Source organism: Pipistrellus hanaki (genome assembly GCF_964339955.1).
Source record: "Pipistrellus hanaki genome assembly, chromosome: 13".
Classification (NCBI taxonomy): domain Eukaryota; kingdom Metazoa; phylum Chordata; class Mammalia; order Chiroptera; family Vespertilionidae; genus Pipistrellus; species Pipistrellus hanaki.
Window position 1 is genome coordinate 10,067,778 of NC_140515.1, and position 9,351 is coordinate 10,077,128.

General features: G+C 38.0%; 1 pseudogene across 1 annotated transcript; it reads right to left on the reverse strand.

Moving 5' to 3' along the window:
* Positions 1–1,697: 1,697 nt before the first annotated feature.
* LOC311632178 (ribosomal protein eL22-like) lies at positions 1,698–2,514 on the reverse strand (annotated as a pseudogene). Its single transcript has 3 exons — positions 2,431–2,514; positions 2,084–2,333; positions 1,698–1,867 (listed from the first exon to the last, which is right to left on the reverse strand). The product of its transcript is annotated as a ribosomal protein eL22-like (transcript).
* Between the last annotated feature and the right edge of the window lie 6,837 nt (positions 2,515–9,351).

Consider the following 9,351-nt stretch of genomic DNA (forward strand, 5'->3'; position numbering starts at 1 on the left):
ATAGAGTATGTGATCAGCGTCAGGTGAGGGACCCACTGCTAAGTAAGAGCTGTGACTTGAGTTTCTTTCAGAAAGTGTTTTACCCACCAGGGATTCAAGCGTTCTGCATACTGTTAGGCATACAATTGTAATTTTGTCACTTTCTAAGAAAACCTGATGCTAGGATGCCTAAAATGGGGTATTTTTACTTACAATTGAAATACTCGATTCTCCTTTTGTGAGTTAGTGTTCACCTGGTTGGTGAGTGCTCCCACTAAACTATGGTCGCCACCATGCTGGTGCTCCTGCCACTGCTGCGAAGCCAGGCAGTTCAGGGTTGGTGTGTGGTTGGGAAGTCTCAGCTGAAATTATTTTCATTATTTCCCAAGTCTCAGGCCATTAAACAACTTGGTCAAGAGGTCAGGAAGAGAAATGGCATTCTCGAAATATTATTAGCATTTTGCAGTGAATGCTAACACAGACATTTACAGCTGATTAAGTTTTCTCTCTCTGTTTCATTATGGATTATGACAGGGATTTTGAGACTGAGTTCCATTAAATAGTAAATAGAATCAGCAAAGTCATTTTCTTCCTGACCAATGGAAACTTTGCAGGAAGAAGACATGAATTGGGAAAAGGTTTAGATCAGTGTCTCAGAGGGCATGAGGGAATCAAGTTTTTTCAGAATCAGAATCAAACAAATATCAAGCAGATACTTGCAATGAAATGTGGATATTACCAATTACTTATTGCCAGTGATTTGATATATTTTTCCCCAGGGAAAATTTGATTAAGGTATGGTTTAAGGCAGAGGTCTCAAAGTAGTGGTCCACAGATAATTTAGAACCACAGATGTGTTTTGTTTGGCCTAGACTATGTTTAAAAAGTGTTTTTAGAAATAATTGCATTGTTTGAAAAAATAACAGGATTTTACATGAAAAGTCAGATTTGGGGTAATACTGCCCACCCCACCACTTTGTCACAGTTTGCTGCAGCTGAGTGTTGGCTGCACTTTTCGTTCTCTATGTCACCTGCTTTCCTTCTTTATGTTGACACCCTTGACCTTGCAGTATATGAAGTTAAGTTTGAGAGACTTGACTCACATGTTCTGGAATGAAGATTAAAAAGAAATAGAAGATTTTATTTCAGATTTTGTGCATCCTTGTCATTTTATAACATAACGGTTCAGTTTTTGGCTCTGGAATAAAAATTTCCTGGAAACAAGTTCTGGTTTCTTTCAGATTAGTTGTATGACCCAAAGCAGGTTACTTAACCTCTCTGAACACTTGTCTTACCAGTTAACTAGCAGTTGTATTTACCTTATAAGATTATTTCATGAATTCCATTTGCATCTGTATGAATGTGTATCTATTAACTACTAACACACAAACATACACACACCAATTAGAATAGTGCCCTTTTCAGGCTAATCCATCAAATATTTTTATAAACAAGTTGGTTTAAAAAGAAAGTTTAATTGGTAAACAAATGTATTTCTCTTCCTTTTCCCATTGGCTGAGAAAGGCAAAAAGTAATGTTGTTGCTTCACACAGGTGGTCCTTAAATGGCAGGTACACTAGGTTGATAGTATTTTTTGTTTACAGATTGCCCTGTTTTTTTATTCACTGATAAACTGAAAGTCTATTTCTAGATTATTCTTTCTCTTGTACACTTCATTTGTTTTATTCGTAACCAAAGCCTATAAAGAGTGGCTTCATCTAGTCCCCAGACTCAGATCCATCTTCATCCTGACAAATCTGGAAGTAATGAAGTTCCTAAGTCTTCTTGTCAGATGCAGCCTCATGAAGGCAATTATAAAAACTGTTCTTAAGGTATTTCTTGGCAAGATATTTAAAATATCTTTCAGAGAATTGTTTCTCAGAAACAACTGTGATTTAATTCTTTTAAAAATATTTCTATTGATTTCATAGAGGAAGGGAGAGGAAAAGAGAGTTAGAAACATTAATAATGAGAGAGAATCATTGATTGGCTGCCTCCTGCATGCCCCCTACTGTGGATTGAACCTGCAACCCAGGCATGTGTCATTGACCAGATTTGAACCTTGGACCCTTCAGTCCACAGGCTGATGCTTTATCCACTGTACCAAACTGGCTAGGGCTGATTTTATTCTTGAAGTATTCAATGTAAACAGCATTCCAAAGATTTCCAGTTTTTCCATTGATTTTAACCTTCTCCCATATAAAGAGTTCAAAATTTCCATAATTAAAAATGCCATCTTCTACTGAATGAGTAAGGTCCAAAGCAAACTTCCAAGTTGTCCTCTTAGGATTATTGACTTTTAGAGCCAGCTTGAATGTAGTCCATGTGATCAGAGATAGGTTGATAGTATTATTCTATTTTCACATAATTACAACATGGAGATTTAAAAGCTCATGGGCATTATCCTGTGCTTGGTATCATTCCAAGCAGTAGGTCTTGAGGGAATGGTACTTGTATAAAGGATGACAGGTATTCCCAGGAAGCACTTTGCATGGTGATCTTCATACTCCACTTAAGGATCTGGAGCTCATGCATTATGACTGATAAAGTGAGTGAGATCTGACCATTTGCAGAGGGAAGAAATGGTATATTGTGGTGTTTAGTGTTTGATAAACAGGTGGCAAACCAGAAATCAGATTTAAATTGCTGGATGATGGAATGTGATGGAGATAAATAGGCCTACTCTAGTCATTATATCCTCTTTTGACTATAATCAGAGGTTAATATATTGTATTTTTTTCAGCTTTACCCACTCTCTCATTTCTAAAAAAATGTTGTTGGCTTCCAAAGATATTTAGCGCTAAAACTCAGTGTTGTTTAAGTAGTTTTTTTGTGTCTTGAGTTTTAACTCAAGTAAAATTCATGACATTTAATTAGTGTGTGTGTGTGTGTGTGTGTGTGTGTGTAATATAGTTAATATATTGCATTACTTATATATAAATAAACCATAAAAAGGACCAATCAGAATGAAGAATGCAATATCTGAAATGAAGAATATACTAGAAGGAATCATCAGCATCTTAGATGAAGCAGAGTATCAAATCATTAATTTAGAGGACAGAACTTAAGTACTTAAGCAGAGCAACAAAAAGAAAAGAGAATTTATTTTAAGTAGGAAAGTCTAAGGGACCTCTGAGACATCAAGTATAACAATTCCTCATTAGAGGAATACCGGGAGGAGAAGAAAGTGAGCAAGTATCCAGAACATGTTTGAAGAAATATTGGCTGAAAACTTCCTCAACCCGATGAAAGAAATATTCACACAAGTTCAAGAAGCAGAGTCCTTATCAAGATGAACCCAAAGAGGCCCTCACCAAGACACATTATAATTAAAATGGCAAAGAGGGAATCTTAAAGCTGCAAGAGAAAGACAGTTACCTACAAGAGAGCTCCCATTAACTGTCAGTAGATTTCTCAACCGAAACATTTCAGGCCAGAAGGGATTGGCATGAAATATTCAAAGTGATGAAGAGCAAGGACCAACAACAAAGATTACCCAGCATTAAGGTAGGCCTGTAATGCTATGAACTTCCCTCTCAGGAAGAAAGTTGGGTTGTGTGTTCATTTTTGTTTGTTTTCAGGTAACCTTTGATCTCTTCCTTTACCACGTTGTTGAATGTATTCATTCATTGTTTAATAATATGTTATTTAACCTCCATGTGTTTAAGTGTTTTTGAGGTTTTCTTATTGTAATTTTCACTAAAGATGAAATAAAGAGCTTCCCAGAGAAAGCTAAAGGAGTCTACTACCTTAAACCTATTGAAAGAAATGTGAAAGGGCCTTTTTTAAAAAGAAAAGAAAAAAAATATATAGAGAGGAACATAAGTATAAAGAATAAAATGAGGGCCGGGGGTGGGAGTGGCCAGGGAGGGGTCAATGGAGGAAAAAGGAGACATATGTAATACTTTAAACAATAAAAATAATAAAATGGTATCTATCAATAATAACTTTAATTGGGGGAGCAATGGGGTGATAAGGACACATATGTAATAATCAATAAAGAAAAAAAATAACTAAATCTGAGCATATTAAATGTTCTAAATAAGTGAAGAAATCATGATTTCTGTGTACCGGAAACTCATCTCAGAGCAGATAATTCATACAGATAGAAAGTGAAGGGATTGGAAAAAAATATTCCCATGCAAGTGGAAACAACAACAAAAAAGCTGGGATAACAATACTTATAACAGACAAAATAAATTGTAAAACAAAGGTTATTATAGCAGACAAAGAAGAACATTATATAATTGTGAGAAATGCCCACCTGTCTGAATTTTAATAACAAACTCAGAGATAGAAGTATGGTGAAAACGAGACTTTTAATATGTTCTTGAGAGTGGGTGTCCATCTGGTTGTACAGGCTCACACGGAGTAGTGATCAAAGCCTATTTATTCAGTCCCTTCTCTGGTTCCTCATTGGCTGAGGGGCCACCTGTTTCCTTATACACCACCTTATTGTCTCCCATTGGACCATTAAAAAAAAATGGGCTGAGGCCTTTTCTAGTCATCTCCACCTCCCCCTATTTAGTTGAGGTGGGGACGTTGGGAGTTTCCATCACGATGCTGGCTCATGTCCACAGTTGGTTGTTCTTATATCCTCTTTCCTCTTTCTTACATTCTGTTTGTTCTGGGGAAATTTAGTAACATTTTCCATAAAAAGTCAACTGTGCTGGAGATGGATCCCAGAGGCCTGTTTCCTACAGTAATACTACAGAGATTAATCCTAAAAGAAGATATAACACTTGTAAATATATATGTACTCAATGTAGGAGGGCCTGGATATATTAAAAAATTTTGGTGGATATTAAGGCAGAGATTGACAGAAATACAGTCACAGTAGGAGATTTTAACACCTCATTGAGATCAATGGATAGATCTTCCAGACAAAATAGTTAAAAAGCCAACAGTGACCTTAAATGACACATTGGACCAGAAAGATTTAATTGATATTTATAAAACATTTCATCCCAAAGCAGCAGAATGTACATTACTTTAAAATTTATGTGGAATATTCTCTAAAATAGACCTCATGCTAGGACACAAAAAAAGCCTTGATAAATTAAAAAAGATTGAATTTTCAAACATTTTTCTTGACCATAATGGTATGAAACTAGAAATCAATTACAATAAAAAACTTCAAAAACACTTAAATACATGGAGGCTAAATAACATATTATTAAACAATGAATGAATACATTCAACAATGTGGTAAAGGAAGAAATTAAAGGTTACCTGGAAACAAACAAAAATGAACACACAACTCAACTTTCTTCCTGAGAGGGAAGTTCATAGCATTATAGGCCTACTTTAAGAAGCAATAAAAATCTAAAATAAAATTCTCAAATCTACCTTTACACATAAAGGAACTAGAAAAATAACAACAAAGTCCAACGTAAGTAGAAGGAAGAAAATAATAAAGATTTGAGTGGAAATAAATTATATGGGAACTAAAAAAAAAAAAAAAAAATACAATGATCAATGAAAACCAGGAGCTGCTTTGAAAAGATAAACAAGATTGACAAAACTTTAACCAGACTCACCAAGAAAAAAAGAGAGTATCCAAATAAGTAAAATGAGAAATGTAAGGGGAGAAGTAGCAATTGACACCAGAGAAATATAAATGACTATAAGAAAACATTATGAACAACTATGTGCCTACAAATTGGACAACCTGGAGAAATGGACATTTCTAGGAACATATACTCTCCCAAAATTGAATAAGAGAATCTGAATAGACCAATTACAACTAATGGAATCAAAGTAGTAATAAAATAACTCCCAGCAGGCAAAAGTGCTGGATTGGATGGCTTCATAGGTGAATTTTACCAAACATTCAATGAAGAACTAATATGTATCCTTCTCAAACTATTCCAAAAAATTCAAGAGGAGGGAAGACATAAAGATCATTTTTCAAGGCCAGCCTTATCATTAAGTACAAAACCAGATAGATACTACAAATAAAGAAAATTATAGGCCAATATCCCTGATAAAGATAGATGCTAAAATCCTTAAGAAAATATTAGTAAACTTGACTCCATTGTATATTCTTGCCTCTTTTGTCAAATATTAATTGAGCATAATGTCTTGGGTCAATTTCTGGGGTCTCTGTTCTGTTCCATTGATCTGTATGCCTATTCTTTTGCCAGTACCAGGCTGTTTTGATTATGGTGACTTTGCAGTATAACTTGAAATCTGGTATTGGGATCCCTCCAGTCTTGTTCTTTTTCAAGATGCCTGTGACCGTTTGAGGTATTTTTTGGTTCCATATAAATTTTTGGAGTATTCATTCTAGATCTGTGAAATATGCTGTTGGTATTTTAATAGGGATGGCATTGAATCTACAGATTGCTTTGGGTAGTATGGACATTTTAATAATGTTAATTCTAGCAATCCACAAACACAGTATATTCTTCCACTGGTTTATATATTCCTCTATCTCTTTTTTCAACATCCTGTAGTTTTTGGAATACAAGTGTTTATTTTTAATTTTTATTTTTTATCTCCTTTGTTAAGTTTATTCCTAAGTATCTTAATTTTTTGTTGTTGTTGCAGTGATAAATGTGATTGTTCAGTTTCTCTTTCTGAGAATTCATTATTGATGTATAAAAATGCCATAGATTAGGGGGTATTCATTTTGTCTTCTGCTGCATTGCCAAATTCATTTGTTAAATCTAGTAGTTTTTGGGTAGAGTTGTTAGGATTTTCTATGTACAATATCCTGTCATCTGTGAATAATGAGAGTTTTACTTCCTCCTTTTTAATTTAGATGCCCTTTCTTTTTTCTTCTTGTCTGATTGCTGTGGCTAGGACTTGAATAAGAGTGGTGAAAGCAGACATCTCTGTCTTGTTCTGTTCTTAGGGGAAAGGATTTTAGTTTTTGCTCATTGACTATAATGTTGGCTGCAGGTTTGTCATATATGGCTTTTATTATTTGAGGTATGATCCCTCTATTCCCACTTTGCTGAGAGATTTTTTTATATATATACTGGAGGCCTGGTGCATGAAATTCATGCATGGGGTGTGTGTGTCCCTCAGCCCAGCCTGCACCCTCTCCAATCTGGGATCCCTCTCACAATCCAGGACTGCTGGCTCCAACTGCTTGCCTGCCTGCCTTACTGATTGCCCCTAACCACTTCTGCCTGCCAGCCTGATCTCCCCCTAACCACTCCCCTGCCAACCTGATTGATGCCTAACTGCTTCCCTGCCAGCCTGGTTGCCCCTAACTGCCCTCACCTGAATACCTGATCACCCTTAACTGTCCTCCCCTGCAAGCCTGATCAGCCCTAATTGCCCTCCCCTGCAGGCTTGGGTCCTTCCCAACTGCCCTTCCCTGCAGGCCCAGTCGCCCCCAACTTCCCTCCTCTGCCAGTATGGTCACTCCTAACTGCCCTCCCCTCAGGCTTGATCATCCTCCACTGCCCTCCTTTGCAGGCCTGGTGCCTCCCAACTGCTCTTCCCTGCTGACCATTTTGTGGCAGCCATCTTGTGTCCACATGGGGGCAGCCATCTTGTGTGTTGGAGTGATGGTCAATTTGCATATCACTCTTTTATTAGATAGGACAGAGGCCTGGTGCACAGGTGGGGGCCGGCTGGTTTGCCCTGAAGGGTGTCCTGAATCAGGGTGGGGGTCGGCTTGGGGCATGGAGTGGCCTGGGCAAGGGGCCTGTGGTGGCTTGCAGGCCAGCCACCCACTCCCCATCCCTGGTGACCCAAGCAGAGACCCTGTTATCTGGGATTTATTTATCTTCTATAATTGAAACTTTGTAGCCTTGAGTGGAAGCCAGGGGAAAACCTAGCCTCCTGCTCTCTCCAGCTCCATGGCTGGCACCATTTTTGTTGGGATTTATTTATCTTCTATAATTGAAACTTTGTAGCCTTGAGTGGAGTCCAGGGCTGGCCAGGGTGTGTGGGAAGCTTGGCTTCCTCCATTGCTGGGGAAACCCAGGCCTCCTGCTCTCTTTGTGGCCTCAGCCATCTTGGTTAGGTTAATTTGCATACTCATTCCTGATTGGCTTGTGGGAGTGGCTTGTGGGTGTAGTGGAGGTACAGTCAATTTGTATATTACTCTTTTATTAGATAGGATTTTATTTATTTTTTACAGAGAGGAAGGGAGAGAGATAGAGAATTAGAAACATCAATGAGAGAGAAATATTGATCAGCTACTTTCTGCACATCCCCCACTGGAGATGTGCCCGCAACCAAGGTACCTGCCCTTTATTGGAATCAAACTGGGACCCTTCAATCTGCAGGCCAATGCTCTATCCACTGAACCAAAGCAGTTAGGGCTTGCTGAGAGATTTTATAAAAAAATGGCTTTTGAATTTTGTGGAATGTTTTTTCTGCATCTGTTGATATGATCATGTGATGTTTGTCTTTAAATTTGTTTATGTGATGTATCATGTTTATTGATTTGCAAATATTATACCAGCCTTCATCCCTGAAATAAATCCCACTTGGTCTTGGTACATGATCTTTTTAATATATTTCTGGATTTGATTTGCTAATATCTTGTTGAAGATTTTAGGATCTATGTTCATCAGGGATATTGGCCTGTAATTCTCTTTCTTCATAGTGTCTTTATCTGGATTTGGAATTAGAATAATGCTGGCCTCTTTAAAAGAGCTTGAAAGTGTTCCTTCCTCTTGGATTTTTTTGGAATTGTTTGAGAGGTGTGGGTATTAGTCCTTTGAATGTTTGGTAAAACTCCCCTGTGAAGCCATTCATACCAGGGCTTTTGTTTGCGGGGAGCTTTTTGCTTACTGCTTCGATTTCCTCAGTTGTTAACTGGTTTTTTCATGTTTTCTGATTCTTCCTGACTCAGTTTTGAGAGATCATATTTTTCTAGGAATTTGTCCATTTTATCCATATTGTCCAGCTTATTGACATATAAGTTGTTCATAGTATTTTCTTAAAATCCTTTGTATTTCTGTGGTGTTAGTTGTTACTTCAAAATTCTATTCTGTTACACTGAAGATGATATTCTCAAACTCAGTGTACTCTTCTGCCAATCATAGCCTGTTGGCAATATGGTTATTGGGCTGGGCACAGTCATGGTTCCCCAAAGCAGCAGGTCCACGTCCTAATTTCTGACACCTAAGAATTTGACCTGGAAAAAGGGACTCCACTGATGGGATTAATTTAAGGGCCTTGAGCTGAGAGACTGTCCCAGATGATCTGGGAGGCACAGTGCAATCCAGTATCCTGCTGGGGGAAGGGAAGGCAGGAGCGTCAGGACCTGGGGTTGCCATGACAGAGCCGGGGTGGCAGTGTGAGACCGCTGCCTTTGCGGAAGGCAGGGGAGCAGGAGCCAAGCCACATGGGCAGCTCAGAGAAGCTGGCACAGACGTGGAAGTGGCTTCACCCCAAGAAGGG